The sequence below is a fragment of the Dipodomys spectabilis genome, unplaced genomic scaffold, assembly GCF_019054845.1.
Source record: "Dipodomys spectabilis isolate Male_0828 unplaced genomic scaffold, ASM1905484v1 ptg000302l, whole genome shotgun sequence".
Taxonomy (NCBI): Eukaryota; Metazoa; Chordata; class Mammalia; order Rodentia; family Heteromyidae; genus Dipodomys; species Dipodomys spectabilis.
This window is the reverse complement of record NW_024870979.1, coordinates 1,399,208-1,425,838: the sequence shown is the minus strand read 5'-3', so window position 1 is coordinate 1,425,838 and position 26,631 is coordinate 1,399,208. Positions and strand designations below refer to the sequence as shown.

The following is a 26,631-nucleotide window of genomic DNA, read 5'->3' as shown; positions in this document are numbered from 1 at the left end:
ACTCACAAAACCACACTCCACCAGTGGATGTGCTGGGGTCTGTGCTCAGGCAAGATGGCGGGCTAACACTGGGCTTTCTCATAGCATAGCGAAGTGCAAGGCAACAAAAGCACAGACTCTTAGCGTCATAGGTTCTAAGCTCTGGAGCTACACTGGGCTGCTTCTGCTATATCCCACTGGTCAGAGCAAGTCCATTTGGCCAGCCCACATTAGGGTGAGGACCACACCCCTAGATGACAGTAGCAATCACCTCACCAAGAACACGCACATAAGAAGGCACCATTCACTGGGGGCCATTATTGTACATACTACTATTCCGCATCCTCCTGTGGCCCCAAAGGCTCACGTGTCCTTCACAGGAAGATCTCCCAAAGCCTCATCCAATCCCAGCATCCAGCCCAGAGCACATGACCTCACAACTCAGCAACTCTTACTTACAAACAGATCTTTGCTACAGTGACCCTTAATGTAGACTCGATGAACTAGGAAAACAATGATCTGTGCCATGGGCATCCAACAACCCATGGAACGGCAGGGGTAGAATTAACTGCAAGTGAGGCTCCCATTCAAAACCAGGAGAAACAAGGGTACCCATTCCGGTACCCTTTCTGACATCTAGTTACACACATGGCTCGGGCTTGGGCCCCCTCTTCTAGGAACAGAGAATCTCCTTTACTGAGGAGCCAGCTCCATGCCTTGATACTGGTTTCCTAAATTATTATTCTTTCCCAGCTCTTGGCTCTGGTCCAGGTTTGTGGCCTTTCCTTCTGAGATACCCTTCATTTCTCACAAGAAATGACCTGTGTTTCAGGTGAAATGCTTTCTTAGTCTCCTTTCTTCCCATAGATGATTAGGAGCACAGAGGCCTCTTTTTAATTTTGAACTCTCTTCCTTTCTGTCCAAACTGACAGTGCTCTCATAAATATAATACTTTAAAAAAAAAACTTGTTTCTTTCCATGCCCCAAAAAAGCACATCTATAATTCCTTTCAATACATACCTGTATTGTGGACATGTCAAATTGTTATGGAATAATGCCCTTAAGATTCTTAGAAACATTTTGTCAGCCTGACAGGGTCTAGGAAGCACCTCCTTAAATTTTTCTGAAGTCTTAATGGTCACAGCCAAGATCCAATGTTTACCTTGAGGCCATTTCTTATTTTGAGAAGCTTTAGCTGACTGGAGAGACTAGAAATTTAAAATAGTTTTATTTTTTAACTCACAATGTCCTGTCTCTCTTATAGTGCCTGTAAGTTCTAATTTATAAACAAACATTTCACTCTGGCTCGTTTCTGTCTTCTCCGGTTTAAAAAGAACAAGGAAAAAAATCCAATGGGCATTTTTGTGATGAACCTGGAAATTTCCTCATCGGGTCCACAGGTTTACAAGGTATACCTTCTCTGTCAAGCTACTGTGGCCCTGGGCCTGCCTGGCATACAACATGAGCTGCCATTTGTCCTTCCAAGATGGCAGCTCCCTTGCTGCTCTCTGGGCCTCTGGTGGCCTTCCCCTTGCCACCCTCACAGCCTCCACTAAGCCAGTGTCATCTACTTTAAGTCTCTGCTACACTTGCGTCCACCACCAGGCACCGAAATCTGTACTGGTTACTCATTATCACCCAGTAAGACGTTCCCAAACCTAGAGGCTTAAAACAACTACAATTTCTTATTTCCCATGATTCTCTCTGACTGGCAGGTCTTTCTGGGGGCCATGAGGGGACAAGGTTCACCTAAGCCTTTTCCTCTAGCAGGCTTTCATTCTGACAATCTGTACTCACTAGAACAGATCACAGGGCCCAAGGCCTCCATCACTCTCGCCTCAGAAAGTGACCAAAGTGGGCTGGGAAGGTGGCTCAGTGGTAGAGCGCTTGCCTTGCATGCCTGAGGCTCTGGGTTTGATTCCTCAGCACCACATAAGAAAAAAGAAAAAAGCCGGAAGTGGTGCTGTGGCTCAAGTGGTAGAGCACTAACCTTGAGCTAAAGAGCTGAGGGACAGCGCCCAGGCCCAGAGTTCAGGCCCCATGACGGGAACCAAAAAAAAAAAAAAAAAAAGACAAAAAAAAAAAAAAAGAAAGTGACCAAAGTCACTTCGGCCATAGTCAGAAAGGATGGAAAAGGGGAGTGGATGTGTGTCCTGGTATGGGGCTTGAACTCAGGGCCTCATGCTCTCACTCAGTTTTTTTCACTCACACTACTACCGGACCCATGCCTACAGTTCCTCCTGCCAGGTAAAAGAGTGACGAAGGACATGAACTCAGGAGATCCTCTTCATTAACACTATTGAAACAACATATCACATTCTGCTTCGTTTTTCTACGTATAGAAATACGTGATATCACACAACATGGTTATGGGACATGATATCTGCCTTACTGGTTTATTTAGATGAAGTTCGGTGAGTCATAATGCTTTACGATAGCCATGCTAGTGAATGGCCTGCCATTTCTTTGGTAAAGTAATGAATTCTTAGTGACTTGAGATTTGACTAGCGCTCTTGGCTATAAAATATTTCCTGTGAAGTAAAATGATATTGCTAAGGAATTTTTGTGGAAATGATAGGGTTTATGGATTAGCAAAGTGAGGACTAATGAAGTTCCTCTGCCTTTACTGCAACCTCAGAACTAGAATTCCTATAAAGAAGTTACTTCTAAAGTAAAGGAAAAAATTAGGTTTAAGGTAAAGGCCTTTTCGAGTTATTCTGGTAGAGATGGCATCATATTAAAAAGCAGAGGGTTCTAAAAGCTTACATCTTGCCATTACAGGATCATTTTTATTGCAATATATAACTTAAATTAATTAAATTTTCACATGGATAACTTGGCAATAAAATTATTTATAATCTAAAAGTATGTCTGTAATTTTACTGTGATTTTTTTACAAAATTTAGGACAATATAAGCTACAGTTTTTCTATCTTTATTTCTCAGAGTCACTCTTCGTGTTAAAACTACAAAATTTTTATACATTAGAATATAAAGTGTTGTTGCTCAGATATTTGTGACTGAGCAAATGTTACTTTTACTAACTCCAGAAATGTGTAAAATGAATAATTATAAGAATACATCATAATATTTACCATCTTCTTCTACACAGTAAACATAAAATATAGCTGAGGAATATTGAATTAGATTGCTTCCCCAGGAAAACATTTAATTTTCCATATAGTAAAAGGAACCAAACAAATCAGAGGAGGGACAGTCTCATGACATAATTTACAGTCACTACTGTTATGGTTGTACCTGTGCTTGTTCAACAGTCTTCGTCACGCCAAGAAAGAGTTCAGACACCTCCCAGGAAGGAAAACTTCAAACACATTGTGCAAATCCAGCTGTAGAATAAATTATAGAATAAATTATTATAGAATAAATTAAAAGTCTGCATGCAAAGCACTTAAACACACTCAATTCATCCTATAAAATCTTCCTCCATCACCCAGCCTGACAGCCATTCTGCCCAAAAGTTTAAACATGTAAAACTATGGCCTGGACATCACAGTGCACACTGTAATCTCAGCTCCTTGTGAGATATGGATCATGAGAATGGCTTTTCCAGGTGAGGTGAGTCAAAAGTTAGTGAGAGCTTACCTCAACCAGGTTGGGCATGGTGGCTATGTGGATTAGAAGGATGGTGGCCCAAGACCAACCCTGGCAAAAACACAAGACTCTATCTGAAAAATGGCTAAATCTTTTTTTAAAAGCATTGGAGGCATGGCTCAATTGGTAGAACACATACCCAGGAAGCAAGAGGCCCTGAGTGCAAACCCCAAGACTGGGGCGGGGGGGGGGGGGGGGGGGGAGGAGAGAAAGGGAAGGAGGAGGGAGGGACCAGCTAATGTTACAGAACATAAAAACATCAACAATGACATTGAAGTGGAACCACTAAAATAGGAGGAAAAAATCACTTTTCCAAAATCTACTGGCACAAATATGATGAAGCGCAGCCTGAGAGGGCTGAATAGACCCAGAAGCCATTGCTATGAACACAGTCATGGGGGACATACTTAGTCTGCAAAGCAATCCTCTGTTTAAAAGGAGACTTGAATCTTAATCGCTCACTTCAAATATTTTTAAAGGTCAGGACAAGCTTAAGCTCCTCTATTAAAAGTATATATGCAGAACACTTAAATACACTAAAGTTTTTAGTAATTCATCTTGTAACCGTAGACAAATAATGCATACTTGTTGAATTAATTAATTCAACAAATGGAACACACAAATCAAGCTTCGTACTAGGGACCAACTTTAAAAGTCAGACTCAACCACACACACCAATCTGGGACCCAATCATTCCACTGGAATGAAGATATTATAAGCCACCAGAGAGATGACTCACACCAACGCACAGACAGCAGCTTGGGCGCTGGAAGCCACCTTCCCAGGACCACTGAAGGAGGCATGACAGATCTTGACTAGCAAGTGCATTGTGGAAAGCAAGTTCCACTCAGAAAGACTGTGAGCTGTTGTGTTCAGAGCCTAATTTTTGAAGAACTTAAGAGTCATAAAGAAGAGCTGACCATAATAGTTTTTTTAACTAACCTTAACCTCTCCCTTTACATCAACATCACTGAGATTTGTACATTTTTATTGCAGTATTTACTTTATTTTTTAAATCAGTGGGCAGGTTTATAATTTGTCTTAAATTTTTTTTTTTCAAAACAAACTTAAGTTGCATTTCCCTTACTGGTGAAGCCCAACTGGTTACCCAGCTGCCCACAGCTCCCTCCCCATCTTCCTGACAGAGAGGGGAACACATGATCTGTCTTTTGTGTACCTAGTTAAATAGCCTCACCAATAAGGCTGGCAGGCAACAGCCATGGGTGCTGAAGACTAACAGGGCAGGAGGGGAGGGGGCCATGCAGAGATGGCCAAGCCCTGGTTTATTCCTCTACATTTATTCAACAAACAGTTTCAGTACCTACTATAAAATAAAGATACCATAAAGCTGCCTCAGTCGTTTTCTGTTACTGTAACTAAATACATGAGACCAAGGAATTTAGAGAGAAAGAAGTCTATAGAACTCATGGATCTAGAGGCTAGAAGTGCAAGACTAGGCAGCCACAGATCTACTCAGCTTCTCACTGCACTGTAACATGGTAGAGGGCCTCCCACGAGAGACAGAGCAAGCATCAGAAACAGAGTGAGCACTTTTACCACAAAGCTACTCCCTCACCAGCCCATTAACCTATCAATCACTTCCAAAGCCCTTCCTCTTAAATCCTGTCAATGCATGACTTCAGGTATCAAGCTTCCAGTGAAATTTGGAGAATACGTTGAAAGCACAGTAGTAGTCTGTGCTCATTTTATATATTTACTATTTATTGCCTCTCTGTGGCTGGAGTTCAGCTAGGCAGTTCTCTCCTGTAATGGTCATCACATAGCAGGTGGGGTGGACTCATGAGGAGAGCCTACAGGACTGGACACCAAAGATGGCGAATTCCCATGTCTGGCATTGATGCTCCCTCTTGGCTGCAGGAAAACTGGAGCCATGTTATCAACCTGCTCATTTACATGTGATCTTACCTGCTCACAACGTCCCAGTCTTGGAGATTACAGCTGGATCTCAAAAGTGTGTGTCCAACAGCCAACCTTCTACTCTAAGAAACCCAAATAGAAGCAGAAAGATTATTGTGATCCAGTCTTGCAGGTCACACAATGTCACTTCAGTTGCAGCCCCGACTCCATGACAGACAACACAAGCGAGATTAAGGGAGACATGATCCTTGAGGGGCTGGATGATTCTAAGTGCATAATGTATATATAGCACACAGGCATTACATGCTAGAGAGGATTTTATAGCCTCAAAAGTGAATCCTGGCCAGGTGCCAGTGGCTCACGCCTGTAATCCTAGCTACTCAGGAGGCTGAGATCTGAGAATCGCCATTCAAAGCCAGACCAGTCAGGAAAGTCCATGAGACTCTTATCTCCAATAAATCACTAGAAAACAGGAAGTGGCACTGTAGCTCAAGCAGAAGAGCACTCACTTTGAGCTGAAGAGCACAGGGACAACGCGCAAGCCCAGATCGACCTAAAAAAAAAAAAGTGAATCCTGGCAGGTCAATCGATTCTTCCTTTGTAAAATGAGGAATCTAAATGTCAGGGAGCCTAGGTCACTTACGGGAGGTGACCAAGCTGTAGCTTTCCTCTCTGAAAACCAATCAACTGTGCCACTTCTCACGATTAACCCAAAGCATTCATTTATTTATTTACTTATTTACTACTTTCCACATGAACATTTTTGTTCTAAGGAGCACTGCTAAAATTGTTCATCAGAAAGGAAATAATGTCTCCTGCTTTCAAGGATGTTATAATCTAGTGCAGGCCAAGAATATTGAACAACGTGCTGCAGAACAAGGAAACCTCAGCAGATGCTCCTCTATCCAAACTACTTAATTTACATACAGTCACCATTCCAGCTTTGATAACCACAGCTTCCACGTGGTTGCTTGGCCTAAAATAGTGCCTGCAGGGTGGTGCTAGGGTGTGTGTTCTGCATATGAACAGACTCTTTTTTTGTGTGGTACTGGGGTTTGAACTCAGCTCCCACTTCATGATGGCTAGATAGGTACTCTACTACATAAGCCATGCCCACAGCCCTTTTTTGTGTAGGCTCCTTTTTGAGATAGAATGCCCCTTTTTGTCCAGGCCAACCTCAATCTCAACATTCTAATTTGTGCTTCCCACGAACCTGGGATGACAAAGGTACACTACTACACACAGCCATTGGTTGAGATGGAGTCTCTCAAACTTTTTGCCTAGGCTGGCTTCTCACTGCTATCTCCTGATCTCCTCTTCCCAAGTTACTTTTTTAATTTTTTTTTAGCCTAGGCTGGACTTGAACTCATGATCCTCCTGCCTCAGGAGAGTCCTCCAATTATAAGCATGATCCACCAAACCTAACCGTACAGGCTTATTTTTTGGCCATTATTCCCTAAACAATACAGTTTGACCTGTCAATACAGTTGAACTTAGGTTGTAAGAGATGACAGTCTACAGGAGGCAGTGCCTACACTATATGCAAATGTGCATTGTGTTATATACAAATAGGCTATGGCATTGTGTCATTTGCAAATATACATTCTGTTCTGAAGGACTTGACCCAACAGAAATTGTCCTGAAAATGCTCCTTGATCCTTTCTGCGTTCTTCAAAGAAAAGGTAAGAATAAAATATGGTATGGGATAAAGGGTAAGGACTAGAATTCAGAAGCCCACGGAGCCCCTAAAAGCTACTGCAAGATTCCACCACTGCCCTGCTGATGCCCTCACAAATCCGGAAGGAATTTTGTTTAATGTGTGAAAGTGTAAGTGCTATTCTTCTCTAGAAGGCCACGCAAACGGGTGTATAGTTGTCCTTCTGTGTCCGAATGCGTTTTTAAAACCTTTCCACTTTCCCATGGCTGTAAGTGAAGCCCTCGCCCACGTTTATCACACTGTTGATCACTTTCCCTACCTACAGGGCAGTAATTTTCCACCCTGTAGCCCAATCAATATGCCATCTACCATGGTTAACTTTATTCCCTACCCTTTCCTTAATCTGGTATGCCTTTATTTTTATTACAACTTTTCAAAAGTCTCAGACAATTTAAGCCGTTGGTGTCTTTCAAAGGTACGAGTTCGGTTTTTTTACTTTAAAAAAATGTATATGCACTTGCTCTCATCTGTTAAACACCAGAGACCTTAAGAACTTGCGTCTCAATCTACCTTATTTGTTCCCTTGCGTCTTGCTACTGCAGCCCTAGGTGTTCTGTATAATGCATGAGTGAGCCCCGCTTAGAAATAGAAATGCATTTTCAGTAAGCATTTATTATGTTGTTCTGGGCATACAGCTTTAAATTTGCGCGCTGTAGCTTGAAGCATTACACAAACTGCTGGTCTGCTGACTGCTTTTCTGGCAGCAACACACAGAAAATAGATGGCTAAGGGTTTTTTTTTTCCCCTTCTCCTCCCCCACGCCTCTCTCCTGGCTCCCCTCCCTCCTCTCTGTCTCTGTATCTCTCTCGGTCTCTCTCTGTCTCTCAGTCTGTCTCTACCCCCCCCCCCCCCGCCTTTTTTTCTCCTTTAAAAACAACAACCCGGGCGCGAACGTCTCTCCAAGCTTGTGGCATTTTTAATCCACACGTTCTTCCTCCCAGGACCTCTGCTCCCGTATTGATTCCCATTAAAACGCTTTTCTTTCCTTTGCCCCCTCTGCTGATCGAATTTCAGATCAGCCACAGGATAGGCGACCCACACCTTCCGGCCCCGCCGCCCCGGCCGGGCCGCCGGGGATCGCGGGCGGCCCCCCCTCGCCTCGTCCTCCCCCCCCCCCCGCCTCGTCCTCCCCCCCCCCCCGCCTCGTCCCCCCCGCCTCGTCCTCCCCCCCTCGTCCTCCCCCCCCCGCCTCGTCCTCCCCCCCGCCTCGTCCTCCCCCCCGCCTCGTCCTCCCCCCCCCCCGCCTCGTCCTCCCCCCCCGCCTCGTCCTCCCCCCTCCCGCCTCGTCCTCCCCCCCCCTCGTCCTCCCCCCCCCGCCTCGTCCTCCCCCCCCGCCTCGTCCTCCCCCCCTCCCGCCTCGTCCTCCCCCCCTCGTCCTCCCCCCGCCTCGTCCTCCCCCCCCCCCGCCTCGTCCTCCCCCCCCCCCCGCCTCGTCCTCCCCCCCGCCTCGTTCCCCCCCTCGTCCTCCCCCCCCGCCTCGTCCCCCCGCCTCGTCCTCCCCCCCGCCTCGTCCTCCCCCCCCGCCTCGTCCTCCCCCCCCCCGCCTCGTCCTCCCCCCCCCCCGCCTCGTCCTCCCCCCCCCGCCTCGTCCTCCCCCCTCCCGCCTCGTCCTCCCCCCCTCGTCCTCCCCCCCCCGCCTCGTCCTCCCCCCGCCTCGTCCTCCCCCCCCGCCTCGTCCTCCCCCCCGCCTCGTTCCCCCCCTCGTCCTCCCCCCCGCCTCGTCCCCCCGCCTCGTCCTCCCCCCCCGCCTCGTCCTCCCCCCCCGCCTCGTCCTCCCCCCCTCGCCTCGTCCTCCCCCCCCCCGCCTCGTCCTCCCCCCCCGCCTCGTCCTCCCCCCTCCCGCCTCGTCCTCCCCCCCTCGTCCTCCCCCCGCCTCGTCCTCCCCCCCCCCGCCTCGTCCTCCCCCCCCCCCGCCTCGTCCTCCCCCCCCGCCTCGTTCCCCCCCCTCGTCCTCCCCCCCCGCCTCGTCCCCCCGCCTCGTCCTCCCCCCCGCCTCGTCCTCCCCCCCGCCTCGTCCTCCCCCCCCGCCTCGTCCTCCCCCCCGCCTCGTCCTCCCCCCCCGCCTCGTCCTCCCCCCTCCCGCCTCGTCCTCCCCCCTCGTCCTCCCCCCCCCGCCTCGTCCTCCCCCCGCCTCGTCCTCCCCCCCCCCGCCTCGTCCTCCCCCCCGCCTCGTTCCCCCCCCTCGTCCTCCCCCCCGCCTCGTCCCCCCGCCTCGTCCTCCCCCACTGCCTCGTCCTCCCCCACCCCCGCCTAGTCCCCCCCCTCGTCTCCCCCCCTCCTTGTCCTCCTCCCCCCGTTCCAGAACGTTGTTTTCACTTTGATCGCGGGGAGGAGGGGGGGACAACAAAAGGGACCGGTCCCCTCCCCGCTGACGTCAGCTCGAGTTCACCCGCGACCGCTCGGCGCGCGCCCCGCCCCGCCCCCGGCTCTCCTGGCTTCCCGAGGCCCCAGAGCCGCGCCCTGGAGCCGCCGTCCGGGGCGGGGCGCGCGCAGCCTCCCGCTCCGCCGAGGGCGTTCCGGGCCTGTTGGCGCAGCGCGGCCTTCCCGGTGGCGCGCCGAGGAAATGGCCCCCGCCCCGCGCGGCGCGGGTCCGGGCCGCGGGCGCTCCGGGCGGCTGCGCGTCGGGGCGCGGCGCGAGGGTTCCGGGCTGTGTGGCTCCGGGCGCGCGTGCGCATTGCTGCTCCTTCCTCCCGCCCCCCCCCCCCCCCCCCCCCGTCCTCCCCAAGCCCGGCTGGGCTGGCTTCAGCACCCGACGCCGATTGCCAGCCACGCGGAGGGCGGGCTGCAAAACCCGGGCCGGAGCCGCGCGCGTACCGGACAGCGCCGCGGGTTCGGAGGCCGCCGGGGCGGACAGCGGGTGTCCGGGAGACGCCGGGTCTGCCGTGGCCGGCCGCCCGCCCTCGGGGTCGGGGCGCGGTGTGCGGCACGCCAGGGCGAGCGGGAGGCCGCCCGGGGCCTGGAGGGCACGGCTGGGACTCCCGACCGACGACCGACCCACGCCGGTGCTGAAAGTCACGCCTTCCGGCTGGCGCGCCCGGGGGCGGCGGGGCTGCCCGGACCGGGGCGCCGCCGTGGTCCCCGCGCACCTGCGACCCGGGCCCCGGGGGCAGCCGCGAAGGCCGATTCCTGGCGTCCGAAGAGGCCGCAGCGGCCGACACACCTGTCCTCCGCTCCGGAGGCCGGGAGCTGGAGGCCCGCGGCTCGCAGCCATCCCCGCCTAAAACACCTGCGGAGGCCAGAGCCCCGGCCCGAGCCCCGACCCGAGCGAGCCCCGGCCCGAGCCCCAGCCCGAGCGAGCCCCGGCCCGAGCCCCGACCCGAGCGAGCCCCGGCCCGAGCCCCGACCCGAGCGAGCCCCGGCCCGAGCGAGCGCTGGGCGAGGCCGGGACCGCTCAGAGCGGCCGGGAGGCGAACAGGCGCACAGACTGCCCGCGGCACGCAAGCGCGGTCCTCTGACCTCGGGCTCCTGACATTTCAGAAGGAAAGGCGGCCTGGACCCTTGGCAGCTGAGGCTCAGCCTCCAGCATCGGCCAGGCCTCCAGAGCTCCAATACCCAGGCCTTCTTTGTGCCTGCCCGTGTGCCACCCTAGACACTCACTGAAGGCTGTCTATAAAACAGTGTTGGAATCGTGGAGGGAAGAACACGAAACGTGTAGTCAAGTTAAGGCCAGGGACGGTGGCTGGAGTCTGATCGTGGTGGCTCAGGCGGCTGCGATCTGAGCGTGGCTGCTACAAGTCAGCTGTGTGGAAGAACAGACCTAAAAGGGTGGCAGCGGTGGGCGCTGTCACTGGAAGTGCTGCTTCTACTTCTCGTCAGCCCTGTAGTGTTATCTGAAGTTTTACAGTCAGAGGGAAAAAAAGACTAGAAAGCCAAGTTTTTTAATCTCTTGAAACCATCAAAATCTGTGGTTCTTTCCTTGCGACACGGGAGCGCGGTCTGTGGTATTGGAAAGCCTCTGCACATGGAAAGAACGCGGTCTCCAGAGTCAGGCTGACCTGAGGATACACGGGCGTCATCTTTCCCTCCTCCTGCCATCTGGCTCCAACTTCCGCAAGACCTTCCTGAGCCTCAAGAACTTCATCTGTGCCATGAAAAGTCATGTAGTATCTGCCAACAAGGTCGCCGTGAAAACCAGAAATAATAGCTACAGATCACTTCGTGCCTAGCATCGTCCCCACACCTGTGAGACACACACACACACACACACCTGCTCCAGCCTGGGCAAGTGTAAGCTTTCACAGAAGGCAAAGAGCTGAGGCTTTAGAAATAAGCAGACACTTCCTCTGCCATTGAAGCCATCCACACACATTCCTCCCTCCCTCCCAGACTGTCAGACTGCGCTTTGTGGCCCTTGGAAGTTATGGCAGGCCATGTGACCCATTCTGCTCCCTGACATGAACAAAAGTAGCACATGACAGGTGACCACTGGGCCCAGTTCTCTTTTTCCTGAAGGAAGAATATGTCTTTGCTACTGGAAGATACAAAAATTGAGAGGGGCTATTTGTTACCCAAACCTACTTTAACTCATCCCAACCAAGACAGATGAACTGGTTTTTTTGAGACCTACTGGCTCCAGGTTTCAAAAGGTGAATCTGGTATTCCCAGCCCACAGGGCTGGAGGAGAAAGTAGGTGATGCCTGTAGTACCTGCATTGTGCCTGGTGAGTAGATGCAAAGTGACAGGGTCCACTGTCAAGTCACCCCCTCAGCACACTGCTGGGGGGCCGGGGCCTGGCACCATCTCTTCTGCCACAGCCATATAAATAGGAACAATTATGCCACCCAGAGTCCGTGTAAATAGACACTCACTCATTACTGATCCTTTCATCCTTCCAAGAGATGACAGGTGTTGGAGGTCTTGATGTATCAGCAGCCACGTGGCCATTCAAATATTCCTCAAATATCACTTGTTTATTTTGTTTACTGGAGAGCCCTCTTTAGCTGAGAGAGCCACAAGGCACAGCGAGCCTCAGGGTCCCCTGGACTGATTTAGGGAGGTGGCTATCAGGACACCCATTGCCATTATCTTAGCGTTCAGAACTAGTGTTCTGCCAGGTGTGGTAGCACACATCTATCATCTCCATATTCAAGAGGCCAGACTAATCTAGACTATATAGCAAGTTCCAGGCCAGCCTGGAATATATAATAAGACCACCTCAAAACAAAAATTTTAGCTGGGTGCCAGTGGCTCATGACTGTAATCCTAGCTACTCAGGAGGCTGAGATCTGAGAATCACAGTTCAAAGCCAGTCCAGGCAGGAGAGTTCGTGAGACTCTTATCTCCAATAAACCACCAGAAAACCAGAAGTGACACTGTGACTCAAGCAGAGAGCTTGCCTTGAGCTGAAGAGCGCAAGGACAGCGCCCAGGCCCAGAGTTCAAGCCCCGGGACTGACAAAAAATAAGCAAATAAAATAAAACCAGTGTTCTTAGCCAAACATTGGTAGATCACAGCTGTAATCCTAGCTACACAGGAGGCTGAGATTTGAGGATCAAAATTCAAGGCCAGCCAGGGCAGAAAAGTCTGTGAGACTCTTACCTCCAGTTAACTAACAGTGAAAAGCCTGCTGTGGGGGTATGGCTCAAGTAATTGAGAAAAAAACTCAAAAACCCTAAGTTCAGGGGCTGGGAAGGTAGCTCAGTGGTAGAGTGCTTGCCTTGCAAGCATGAGGCCCTGGGTTCAATTCCTCAGCACCACATAAACAGAAAAAGCCGGAAGTGGCGCTGTGGCTCCAGTGGTAGAGTGCTAGCCTTGAGCTGAAGAGCTGAGGGACAGTGCCCAGGCCCAGAGTTCAGGCCCCATGACTGGCAAAAAAAAAAAAAAAAAAACCCTAAGTTCAAACCCAAGTAACAGCACACACACACACACACATATACGATGAATATGCTTATCCTCTCACGGTTTAAAAACACAATAGGTAGGCCAGGTGCCTGTTGCTCACCCCTGTAATCCTGGGTACTCTGGAGACTGAGATCTGCGAGGTTCAAAGCTAACCCAGGCAGTAAAGTCCATGAGACTATTATCTTCAATTAACTACCTAAAAGCTGGGAGTGATGCTGTGGCTCCAAGTGGTAGCGTGCCAGCCTTGAGCAAAAAAAGCTCAGGGACAGTACCCAGACCCTGAGTTCAAGCCCCACGACTGACAAAAACATAAAATACACAATAGTTGCTTGTGCAGAGACAGCCTCATATTCTAGGTTGTTCTCACGCTCTATGAGATCTTCTGCTGAGATTAGAAGATGAGGGAAGTGTATGTGGCCATAAATAAATGTTGGTTTTCAGGACATAAGAAAGTTTGGTTTGGGACCCTGCACAGTCGGGAAGGCTCTGGGTTCTGACCGAAAGTGAGCAGTGCCGAGGGAGTGCGGGCACAAAGCCAGACACCCCAGAGAACACAGGGGGAGCACAGCCCCCAGGCTCTACCCGCCCGCCTCAGCGGGCCTCCTCCAGCACCTGGCTTGGGCCTGTGAAATTCTCATGCACGTCGGGACTTCTATGACTGGTTTCCAGGTCCTTGAGGCCCAGAAACCCTCTCACAGCCTCAAAGAAAGAGTGGCGTGCACAGTAAGAGCATCGTCACATTTGCAGGGATGTTCGAGTCATCAGGGTACTTTCACCCGGTGACTTGCTTCCTCTTTGCAATGGAAGGACCAGCCACGCCACAGACACCCACTGCCCCACTGAGTCCTGTCCCGCAGCAACGGGGCAGCGCGGTTCAGGGAAACGATGGTCACTTTTGTGCCATCACAACTAGCCTCCAGCACCATGATTCTAGTCTGTGCCTTAATGACCACCTCTCTTTCATTCCTTCTGCCCCTTACCGCTGCCAGTGCCCACTACCCTCCATATGGAAGCCCTTCTGAACCAAGGGCCACTTTCATTATAGCAGTTGCTCAGGAAGGCCTTTTTTCCAGTAGCAAGCCAGGTGAGATAGCTCATGCCTGTAATCCAAGCTATTAGAAAGGTAAAGGTTTATGAGACCCCACCACACCTAATATGAAGCTGGGTTTGGTAGCATTTGCCTGGCATTCCAGCTATGGCTGAGCATAAATAGGAAGATCAATCCAGGCCAGCAAGAGCCTGGACCTGTTTGGAAAACAACACCAAAGTTGGGGGGTCTGGCTCCAGTCATAGAGAGCCCGCCTGACAAGCGCAGAGCCCTGAGTTCAAATCTAAGAACCAGCAAAAAAAAAAAAAGGAATGAGAGAGAGAGAGAGAGAGAGAGAGAGAGAGAAGGAGGAGGAGGAGAAGGAGAAGGAGGAGCAGGAAATTTCCAGTGACAAAATAGAATTCTTCTGCATCTAGGTAAAGGATTCCTAGCAGCTCCAAATCGTTTGTTTATTTATTGTGCTGGCCCTGGGCTTGAATTCAGGGCTTGGATGCTGTCCTTGAGCTTTTTTTTTCCTCAAGGTTACCACTCTACCATTTGAGCCACAGCTCCGTTTCTATCTCTTTGGCTTTTCCTGCCTGGACTGGCTTTGAACCACAATCCCCAGATCTCATGAGTGGCTAGGATTTCAGACATGAGCCACCAGCACCGCAGCTCCGAGATTCATGAGAGTCCATGATGCGTCCTCCCCGCTAGAAAGGCTGTCCTCACCACAAATCAAAATTCCCCCCAGCGCTCAGCGTTTTCCCTTTGTGTCTCTCTATCACACCCCTCTCGCATGCCCGTCTCTGTGTCCAATTTCCCCTTTATATAAGGACATCAGTCATGGTGGATTAAAGACCACCCCCAATTACCTCCTCTTAATTAATTGCATGTACAAGAACCTTATTTCTAAATACAGTCACATTCTGAGCCCTAAGGGCCCGGGGCTGTCTATATGAATTTTGGGTGGGAAGATACAATTCTACTCATAACATACTGGCTAACAATTCTTATGCAAACCAGCTGAATTCCAATACTTTAAATTTCACCAAGATGGCAGGAAGATCTAGTAATCTAGGATTTAGTTGTCATCCGACTGATTATTAAAAACAATCTTTGATTTTGGTGAGTAAATGGGTGCCTGATTGAGAAAAAAAACAAGAATCTTTGATACTAGATTATCTATCATGTGTCTTGGGATAAACAAGTCAGAAGCAGTTCCAAAAACTGAAGGACATTTTAATAACAAAACTTTTTCCATGCCCTCTCCATATGTAGATGTTCTCAACTGTAAAAACAATTTTTTTTTAATCTAGCAACAGAACTGATGCCACATCCTTCATCAACCTAGCAATCTAGCGGAAAGCAATAACCCCATCCACACAACATTTGGGGGAAAAAAGGACAACCTCATTTCTCTTGTTACAAATGCAAACTTCCAACAAAACTTTACTTTTTATGTTGGCATTTATCAAACTTTGCTATGCATTCAGATTGCTTTGATCAATCATGTAATACAAGTAATTGTGAAGATAACTCAATCCAGAAAACACTTAGAGCCTTAAGTCACAGGACTTTAAAAGTGTATAAATTTTCATTCTTATACATATGTTCAATAGATAAAAGTACAACATGGTATTCAGTAAAAGATTTTGTATCATAATCATATTAGCATAAAATTCTGAAGGGAAATAGAATGGAAATAAAGTTTCAGAGAAAACACATTTTTGCTTGCTGAAGATGCGTTTGCTTATGTATTTCTTAAAAGGATGCTGGAGGTAACAAACTGATGGGATTTAGATTCTATTTCAATTCATTTAAAAGAATGATGTCACAGTTTCACTTTACAATGTTAATATTTACAGTATGCTAGAAAGTGTAGCTATCTTTAAATTCATGATCAAATTATAAACGTCAGTTCTAAACTGCAAAGGAGGGTTTACTTCCTTAAACTATTTTAGGGTCCTTGACCAAAAATATTCAAGACTGACCCGGAAAGCAGCAATCCCAGCCGCTCCTGGAGGGACACACCCGCAATCCCAGATACTCAGAAGGTGGAAGTAGTATTTCGGTCTCTGAGGTCAGCCTGGGTAACAAACTTGAGACACTACCTAAAAAATAAACTAAAAAGCAAAGAATCCAGGAGCTGGTGACTTGCACCTGTAATCCTATCTATTCAGGAGGCTGGGATCTAAGGATTATGATTCGAAGCCAGCCTGGGAAGGAAAGTCTATGAAACTTGAATTCCCATTAACCACCACCACCACCACCCGCCAAAAAAAAATCAGAACTAAAGCTATGGCCCAAGTGGTAGAGTACTGGCCTTGAATAGAAAAAAAAAAAGCAAAAAGCTCTGGGATAGCACCAGGCCTCGTTCAAGCCCTAGATCCTTGTGCACATGTGCGTTTGAGCACATACACACACACACACATGCACACACACACGCACACACACAAAGCAAAGGCTAGGGATGTGGCTCAGTAGTTGAGTGCTTGCCTAGCTTAAGAAAGAAAGGAAGAAAGAAAAAAAGGAAGAAAGGAAGGGAGAAAAAAAGAAAGCAAGCAGGAAAACAGGAAGGAAGAAAGGGAGGGAGGGAGAGAGGGCCCGATTCAACATATGATACCAAATTTTCTTTGCATTTCCTAAAGGATATACAAAACACGGTCTTTGAACCACATGCAAAGCCTGGGAGCCAGGGGTGTTGGCAGGATGGAATGGTGGGATGGGTGTGTGTTTGGAACCTTTCTGAAAGACAGCATGGTTTTGTGTGGAGTGTGGAGTCTCACAGCCGTGCAGTGGGATGCTTCTTCATGCCCACTGGATGGCCATCACAAGAGAAGGGGGGTAGGGGAGAGGGAGAAATAACAAGTGTTGGGGATGAGGAGAAACTGGAATGCTTTCATGGTGCTGATGGTGATGGGAAAATGGGGAAAGAAGTATGATTCCTTAAATTAAAAAAAAAATTTAAATATCACTACAGAGGATGGAGCAACGGCTTCTGATCCATCCCCATAAGCACTGGAAGCAGGGTGGTGAGTTCCTAGTCCTGTTGTCCACTCCTAGCAGCAGGGACCGTAGTCCAAAGGTGAGATAAGTGGATAAACGTCCATCAGCAGATGAGTGGGTAAATTATGGCGCAACCCCCTACTGGAATATTAGCATCTTCTAAAAGCCAGGACACTCGCCGCACGCACGCCGTAATAGATGTGGCATTTCATTTACAGGTACATGAGGAACCTAAAGCCTAGTAGTCAAACTGTCAAGGCAGGTGGTGGAAGAATTACAATGGTAACATTTGTTTCTGTGTATTTTACCACAATCCTTAAGAGTGTGTGGTCTTTGGATTCAGGGAGGCTTAGGTTCAAATCCAATCCATTTCCCAGGTGTGGTATCCTTGAACCAGTTGCCTAAATTCCCTGAGCCTGTTTCTTCCTGGCAAAAGGAGCTATATGCCCACCTTGGTGGATGGGTGGGAGAATGCTAGCGTGCCTGATCTGTAGCAGAAGCTGTGCTATTCTGGGCCACTCGGCCCCCTTCAGGACCCAGCTGCTGGAGTGTCCACAGCCGTGTCCCTCTCCAGCCGCAGGCTCCGGAGGGACCCGTGTGGCCCCATGAGTTCACAGCCTCCAGAGAGACAGCAACCTGTTGATGCCTCCGCTTCGGAAAACTACGAGGCTCCCCATCCTGCATCATCCACAAGACCCGCTCAGAGCTCTGTGGAGGCAACCCACTGACACTGTCCACCTCAAATGAGCCTCCAGGGCCCTGCGCCACCCCCACCAGCTGAGACCTTCCTGCTTCCGGTTGCCCTCCCAAAGAAACAGGAAATGCTCCTCATCTCTACCCAGGCCCTGCAAGGCTTCCCCACTGGCCTCTCCCAGCAGCCCCAGCGTGGCCACCTGAGCCTTGAAGATTTCCAGTCCATTCCACCAGGCACCTGTGCACCTGCTGGGCACTCTGCCTGGAGCACTCCTCCTCCCAGACTCTGGCTGGCTCGGTTCACCCTCCTAGGGCCTGTCCTTAGAAGCCGCCTTCACATCCCCCTGCACCAGCCCCGTCCCTCTACCCTGCTTTGCTGTTCCTCACGGCAGAGGCCCTGACTTGAAATGACAAGCACATGCTCGCTGGCTTCTGTGTACTAGAACTTTCTTTGTCTCGTGCCCTGTGATATTCCCAGCAGAATTCCTGGCACCTAGGATGCACTCCAGAAACTTGTATGGGAAGCTTGAATGACTCAGAGAGAAAGCACACTGAGCTCCCCGCAGTGCGTGGCGCGACCAGGCCTCGGCTCGTGGGGCATATGATTCCTGGATTGTTTCTGGTCTGTCTGGTGCAGACAGGGAATGTCAGACAGACCCTTAACTTTTTAACTTCTTAACGACACCTGACTTGTTCTAGAGCCAATGGCAGGAGAGAAATGGGAGGATTGTTGTCTGAGTTGGCTTCTCGGTTCTCCTTGGCATTTGAATGGCCATGACTCCATATCAGCACATCAGGTCTCCAGGAAAGTTGACTGTGTTCTGACTCTGTCCATCGCTCCCCAAGGAGAAGGCCTCCCAGCCATTCCCCCACAGCCATGCGAGCTGCTCCTGGAGCAGACATTGTTCACTCTCATCACCAAACATCTTTAAACATTACTCAAAAGACTTTTAGAAACTACAGACAGGGAGTGATGGAGGCAATCTCTGCCCCCTTTAACGTTGACTTGTTGGAGCAAAAAGGGAAGAGCAGCCCCGTGATTCTGGACCTGTTCCCTAATGCGTTTGCTTTGCTTGCGGCCATTTCCCCTTCCTCTGCGCTGGCTCCCCTCTGCTGTGCGCAGCCGGGCGCTCCTCCTGCTCTGACATCCCTTTGGGGGTGGCTATACAGTGCAGCGCACGCATGAGTGCTATGCAGCAGTAACTCCTGCTTTGCCCCATTCCAAGAGGAGGGAGTGCACACACACACACACAATTGAAACGTCCGGTGTCCCGCAGAGCTACGGGTGTCTCTGCTCAGTGAAGTAAGCCTTCAGAGTGCACCCAGCACCTCTTGGCTCTTCTTTCTTATTTGTAGATGCAAGAAAGCCTGGGAGAGGAAAACCATCAGTCTTCTAGGAACACTTTCAAAGGAAGAGAAGGCGGGCTGGTGGCATATGTCAGTGGAAAACTACTTGCCTAGCATGCATGACCTCCATGATGCCCTGGGGGCCATCCCCAGTAACACAAAGGGGGGGGGAGAGAGAGAGAGAGAAGCAAGAGGCCAGCTGGGAAGGAGGCACACATCCATTCTGGAATTAAATCCATATCATAACACTTTGTGTTAGCTGACAATGTCCTTAATCTACAGACAAACAAAGAGGTCAAGAGATGTACCCTGAGTCGTCCATGTGGTGAGTAAGAAGCAGGATTTGCAAGCTCTCGCTGATTCTACAGTTTCCTCTACGATGTGCTACAGTAGGGCCTGCCCTTCGGCTGATGGCTTACTACTGCCTTGGAACCAGGCTTGTTCAACTCCTCCATAACTCCCTCTCCGCTATGGATTCTATTTTTTTTTTTCAGTCTCCTTACTCGATTAAAAATGTTATCAATCTACACTAATTAAAGCAGAATAGTAAGCATTGAAATGGCAGGATTCCAGAATAAACTCAGGTAGGGCTGGGCATGGTAGCACATGCCTGTAATCCCAGCTACTCGGGAGGCAGAGGCAGAAGACCAGCCTTGGCAAAGTTATTAAGAGATCCTATGCATAAAAACAAACTGGAGCAAATAGGGCTGGGGACACAGCTCAAGTAGTAGAACACTTGACTAGCAAGTGAGGTCCTGGATCCAGGAAAGAAGGAAGGAAGGAAGGAAGGGAGGGAGGGAGGGAGGGAGGGAGGGAGAGGGAAGGAGGGAGAGAGGGCTTCTCTTCACAGGCAGCCATTTATCTCTTCCCCCCAATGAGGAATCCTGTTTCTTTGCCAGTCTGTGGGTGACTTCATGTTGTGCTTGCTTTCCTCTGCTTTCAAGAGTTCTCTCAGCAATTGAATGGCCTGTGATTCTGCCCAGGTGTGGTAGTAAAAGCATGTGTCTGTTGCCTTTGGAGCTTCTGACCAGGGCATTCCTGTTCAGGACTCCCTCCCTGCTCCTTTCTGTAACCTGGGGCTCCCAGTTTACCTTCTCCAGAAGAGTCATCACTCAAACCATGATTCACCCACATGGCTTCCTTCCCTGCTGAGGAGAAATCACAACCTGAACGTTTTCATCACCGTTATGTATACAGCGTGATTCATGGAGAACAGACTCCGCTTGGAGTATTAAATAAGTCATTGCGTTCACTCATCTACATCATGCGATTAAAAAGAGAGGCGTCGTGCACACTTAATGTTTCAGGAAATGAGAAGGGCCTGAAAGAAACACAACTTGATTTGACAGGACTCTGAAAACCAGAGACAGACAGACAGACAGACACACACACACACACACACACACACACACACACATTTTGGGTAATGCCAGTCCTAAATGTACCAGAAGTTCAAGTTCAGTCCACTGAAAAATAAGGAGTTAACAAAGCAAGGCTCCACAGAGCAGGATTCCAATAGCCTGCCAATCAATGTCTATTGCATGTCTGCCCACAGCTCTGAAGAGATCTTGAAAGGAAAGCACACAGTCCCTGAAATCATGGAGTTACTTTTCTGGCATCTGTCAAAAGAGGAGGTTGTACAAGACCATCCTGAGGTGCTTCTGTGTAATTAAAACAGAGATGGTAAAGCTACAGAACAGTAGAAGCAATACTAATAACTGACAATGATACTTCTGTGGTTTGGGTTTGCTTCCAGACATCTAATTGTCAGAGCTTTGTGCAAGGAAAGGGTAAGAATTGGGGTCTTTTTTTTGCAAACAAATCCAGCTACTTTACTTTTCACACTGAAGGAGCTTTATCCAGTGAAAAGACAGACTAATTCCTTCCAGGAACTAAGAAGGAAGACCACAAAGTTAAGATTTAGCATGTTCTAGTTGGGTGTAACCTCCCATAACCCAGCTAGGAATGGCCAAGAAGAGTTGAATTTTCAGCTTCTGTGAGGCAGGGCCATTGCCAGTAGCTGAAAATTATGCGAACAATAGTTTGGAAGTGGGAAGAGCAGAGTCGGCCCGAGAAAACGGAGCACTGTAACAAAAGCCATCCTGGGCGTTGTGGGTGGCAGTGATTTCCTTATATTGATTGTCCCCGGAGAAACGTGAGGCTGTTTATTTGAGTCATTTGCATAGGTGTAACATTGGGTGAATTGAAAAGCAACTGGATTTCATAATAAAAATTTAACAGTGCACCCACGTACATCCATTCCTAGAATTGTGAGGTGTGAATCACACTTGATCGTGAGGGTGTGCACTTCCTGATTGTGGGATGCGAAGGCCCAGGTCATTCGAGTAACTCTGAGCTACCGACGGGAGCTTGAACTTCTATGCCATTTTGGGTTGTTATGGCAAATAACTTCTAGACCTGAAGCAGGGTTGGTCGTCAAGGAGGCGCACTTGAACTTGAGCTGCTTTCAAGGCATGGCTCTATGATTGGCCTCTGTGTAAACACAGAAAGAAGGCTTCGGCGGGCCACACCTTCTTGCAGAATCTCACCATCGCTGAAATTAGTTCATTTTTAGCTAGATTACTTTATGTTAGTCCACTGGCTGCAGGTAGGAATATAAAAAGATGACTTTCAAAGAACGTCTTGAAAAAGCAAGAACACACAGCAAATAAAGCAAGTCAGCGATTGAGTTAAGGGCGGGCATCGTGCTGCTTGAATTGGGATATTCCCATCATGACTCACATTTACTCGCAATGCTTCACACGGACTGCTCCTGTACAGTTGTCCAGGTGAAGTCTGGAAAAATTTTACTTTTATGGAAAAATTCCTCATTCAAATGCTAAACAAAAATATTCAAGACAAAGCTAAGTACAGAAATTCAAGAGGTGTTACCAAAAGAAGAAAATGGAGAATGGAGGAGGAGGAGGAGGAGGAAAGAGGAAGATAAGAAGGAAGAAGAGGAAGAGACAGAGGAGAAAGAGAAAAGAGGCTGAGGCAAGAGGATCCAAAGTTCGAGTCCAGCTTGCATTAGGTAAGATGTTGTCTCAATAATAACATAAAACAAAACAGAGGGCTGGAGATGTGGCTCATGGTCGGGGGCTTGCCCACCACGCTGAGGCCTTACAGTTCAACTCATTACTATAAAAAAAAAGGCAGCAGAAGAAAACAAAATGGACCAGCATGGCAAAAGCATGCAATTGTGAGGGCAATTGCCCAGCCTGTCACAGCTCAGGCGCTTGCTAAGTGTTTTTAACTCAATAGTTTAATTAATCAAGCTTTTAAAAAATGGTTATGTACAGAGACACAGAGCTGTGATTCTTGTCACTCAGAAGACAGGGAGGAGCTTAAGCCTGGGTCACAAGACCCTTCTTAAAGAAAAAGAAAAAATCAGAAGCAAAGTGAAGTGAAGTGAAGAGGGAAAAGAAAAGAAAAATGCAGCTCAAGAGGCAGAGCTCTGAAAGCTCGTGGTCAGCCCCAGCAAAACCTGAAAACATCTTACAGGAAACATAACCAAAAACAAAAGAATTCTTTCTTAAAGCTTACAGAGCTGGGGGTGCAACCCAAGTGGTAGAGCCCTTGCCTAACCCTTGCGAGGCCCTGAGTTCAAAACTCCTTCCTCCCCCAAAGGTAAAAACCTTACAAATGAGTGGCCTAGATTGATATGGTTGACCTAGCTAAACAGGAATCCTACCTCTTTCTATGTTAGGTCTAGTGTGTGTGTGTGTGTATGTGTGTGTGTGTGTGTGTTTATACTACAGCTTGAACTCGGGGCTTTGTGTTCTCCTTTGGCTTTGTACGTTAGCCACACTCCATGTCCAACTTTTTGATGATTAATTGTAAATAAGGTTTTTGGATTTGCCTAGCTGGGCTGTCTTTTTTTATTATTTAATTTTATTGTTAAGTGACGATTTGCAGAGGGGTTACAGTTACTTATTTAAGGTAGTACATTTCTTGTAGAACACTGATACCCCCTCCCTCATCTTTCTTTTTCCCACTTTCCCTCCTCCCCAATGCCCCCCAGTCCCCTCCCCAACGTTGTAAAGTTCATTTCCAACATATTGTCTTGTGAGTATGGTTGTTGCATTGGTTCTCTGAGCTGGCTTTGAGCCTCAATCCTCAGAGCATAGTCTCCTGAGTAGCATGAGCCGCCATTGCCTGACATGGCCAAACTTTACTGCAGGAATTAGCACTAAAGTATTAGTTAGGTTGATTTTGCCATTGTTGTGGCTGTATAGTTGCTGAGATGTTTGCTTTGTGTCAGTTGACTCACTCCATGGTCAAATAGAGAATCACTGATTTCTACACCAAACTCAGGATCTCTCATTCTCCCACCAACCTAAAAGTGAAATTGTGATCACTAAGTTAAAATGAAAACAAACACTGACTGTAAGCCAGGCACCGGTGCTCATGCCTGTAATCCTAGCTACTCAGCAGGCTGAGATCTAAGAAGAGTGATTCAAAGCCAACCTGGGCAGAAAAGTCTTTGAGACTCTTATCTCCAATTAGCTACCAAAAAAGCTGGATGAGGTCGAATGCCTGCCTTGAACAAAAGAAGCTCAGGGCCAGCACCCAGGACAGGAAAAAAACCAAGTAAACAAACAAACAAAACCTGAATGCATTCATTTAACAAGTATATGAGTTGTGCTCATTAGCCCCCTACAAGCTGCCCTCCTTGTGAGCACAGGCCCCAATCACCAGTCTCCATGTGTTTTCAGCAGCATGTTTGCCCAATGTGTTCATGGATGTGACAAGTCACTTTCGAAATACTAAAGGATGTGACCATATTCAGAGGTGCTCTGGACCCAAGTTGACAGCTGACTCAGCTGCATGGAGCAGCAGTGACAGAAAAGAAATCACTTTTTCCCTTCACAGATCTTTACTTTTAATTTGATACACACGTCGTTGCAACCTTAGGAGCACCTGGGGAATCTGGGCAATTCTAAAAGGGACCGGTGGAAGATTCACCACGCTTCTGAGAGGGATAAAATTAAGTGCATGGTGTTTTCTAGTGTAACGGGACAGCAGGAATCACAGCCTTCTGTCTTGTGATTTCACCATATCGATGCCAGAACGGAGTTTTCTTCACCAAAAGCCAAAGTCTGCTTAAGTCAAAATAATAAAGCAGAGACAGGAAGAACCAAGGAGAGAAGCATCGTTCACATGCGGAATCTTGCCTTGCTATTTGCGTAGCTCATGATAGTCCAGCTTTGCATAAAGCAAGGCAGTGTTTCAGCTACAAAGTTTGGATCCAAGATCTGAGGAAGGTTAAAAAGGATCAAAAGTTCTTCTCAGTCTGAGGAGCTCCTGCTGAGGGAGAGTTAGGTCTCCTTGGTTAGGTAGATGGGAATTTTTTTTAATGGCAGACATAACGTGACAGATAACAGTTCTTCCCATAATACCCTGGGTTCCTGCTCAACCAATGGAAAAAGCCAGGACAGTTCAAACACAATCCACCAAGCAACCAGTGCAAAGCCCAGGAAAGGATGGGAGGAACCGCCACACTAGAATTACCCCTTCCAAGAGGTCTCCATGGGACTCCTGGGTCTGGCGGCTCTAGGGAGAGTCTCTGCTCCTCTGCCTTCCTTTCATTTTCAAACTTGCTCTGTCTAAACACATTTCTGCCTTTTAATTCTCTAATCATCAGAGAAACAACCTGTCCCCCTAGACAGCGGAACTTCCTCTGACTAGATTGACATTGCTTACATTTGTGTAGTGTAGAGACGCACCTTTCTCTTTGCTCATGGGTATACTCTTCATTGGCTGGAAAAACAAAAAACAACACTAGAAAACGCTTTGCCTTTAGCTCCTCCTGCTCTGTGAGCCCCAACCTCCATTTCCCTCCTTTCCCACAGTCTGTGTAAAATCCCACCACACCACTCTGCCATCCTACATCTGCGCTCTGTGCCCCGGGCCAGCACGGGCAAAAAATGGATGTGGGAGAGGGGGAGGAGGGAAAGATTACAAAATATGAGCTGGTAGGACACTGGGAAATGGTGCTCAGGTCTCTCTTGGACTCGGATTCCTATCTTACAAAAGATTTACAGGTTTTATCCTGTCACAGAACAAACAGAACCAAGAAAAGCAAAGAGAGCGCGGTTACACAACCCCCGCCGCGGATCGCAAACACTGATTGCACGTCTCTGGTTGTGTCTCCTCTTCTGTAGTGGCAAGCTCTCCCCCAGGGGCATCCAGACGTGGTATCGTTTTGTGACTGGGAAAAAGGGCATCAGAAAAGGGAGCCACAGCTGCAGGCTGGAGAGGCCTGACTCGTGCTGGGTCGCCTGCGTTCTGTCCCAGACGCTGGCTGCTATCTGCACTGACATCTAGCAATTATGTCTGGCTTTGTAAAACTGTCCCAGAAGACCCAGAACATCAAGTGGCCACATTCAAGGCACTTTTTCCCATCCACCTAGTTATAAAAAAGAAAAAACAAATCTAGGAATTCATCCAAGTGTCTCCTCTTTAAGAAAACTCTTTAAACTATTGCGATATAGCATAACTTTCCTTCAGAACCAATAATTTCAAAAATTGCCTTATAGTTAGTATCATGCTGTTTAGTATATTATGAAATTATATCTTCATAGATAATATTTTAAATTTTTGTACCAAATAAAGCAAATCACATACCTGTCACCTGATTCTTTGCTAGAAATATAAAAAGGGGAACTTTCTCAGAAAAACACAGATATAAATTGGGCACCAGTGGGTCATATCTGTAATCCTAGGTACAGAGGAGGCTGAGATCTGAGGACCACAGTTTGATACCAGCCAGGGCAGGAAAGCTCATGAGACACTTATCTCCAATTAACAGCCAAAGACCAGAAATCGAGCTGTGACTTGAGGTGGTAGAGCACTAGCCTTAAGCACAAAAGGATCAGGGACAGCATCTAGGCCCTGAGTTCAAGCCCCAGGACCAATAACAAAAGAAATACACAGATATATTAGAACATGTACAAATGTTTACCATAATTGAATACTGTGTTCCTTTTGTTTGTGTGGTATTGAGGACTAAAGCCAGTATCTCCAGTATGCCCTACCACACTCAGGGTAAATGCACTACCACTAAGCAACCCCTTTAAGTGATATTTCACATGGTGTGTGGATTTTTAGTTTTCTCAGATGCTTACATTTATAAACTATTTTGTCCATTCTTGTGAATCTCCAAAATATAATTGATAATCTATCATAAAGCCCAGCATGGGGCTGGGAAGGTGGCTCAGTGGTAGAGCGCTTGCCTTGCATGCCTGAGGCCCTGGGTTCGATTCCTCAGCACCACATAAGAAAAAAGCCAGAAGTGGCACTGTGGCTCAAGTGGTAGAGCACTAGCCTTGAGCTGAAGAGCTGAGGGACAGCGCCCAGGCCCAGAGTTCAGGCCCCACGACCGGACCCAAAACAAAACAAAACAAAAAAAAAAAAAGCCCAGCATGGTGAAGCATACCTGTAATCCCAACTACTCAGTCTCAAGTTTGTAACCAGCCTGGACAACTTACAGAGACCCTGTCTTGAAATTAAAAAAAAAAAAAGTTTAA

The 26,631-nt window shown here is 48.4% G+C and overlaps 1 long non-coding RNA gene across 2 annotated transcripts in view; it reads right to left on the bottom strand.

The window, feature by feature from the left end:
* The window catches only part of LOC122127553, a 114,511-nt gene that overhangs the window by 75,098 nt on the left and 12,782 nt on the right, over window positions 1-26,631 (bottom strand). For both annotated transcript variants that reach the window (XR_006151197.1, XR_006151198.1), the window contains exons 2-3: window positions 5,517-5,590; window positions 3,237-3,325 (exon numbers count right to left, since the gene is read on the bottom strand). This is a non-coding gene — a long non-coding RNA (uncharacterized LOC122127553). The remainder of the gene's footprint in view (window positions 1-3,236; window positions 3,326-5,516; window positions 5,591-26,631) is intronic.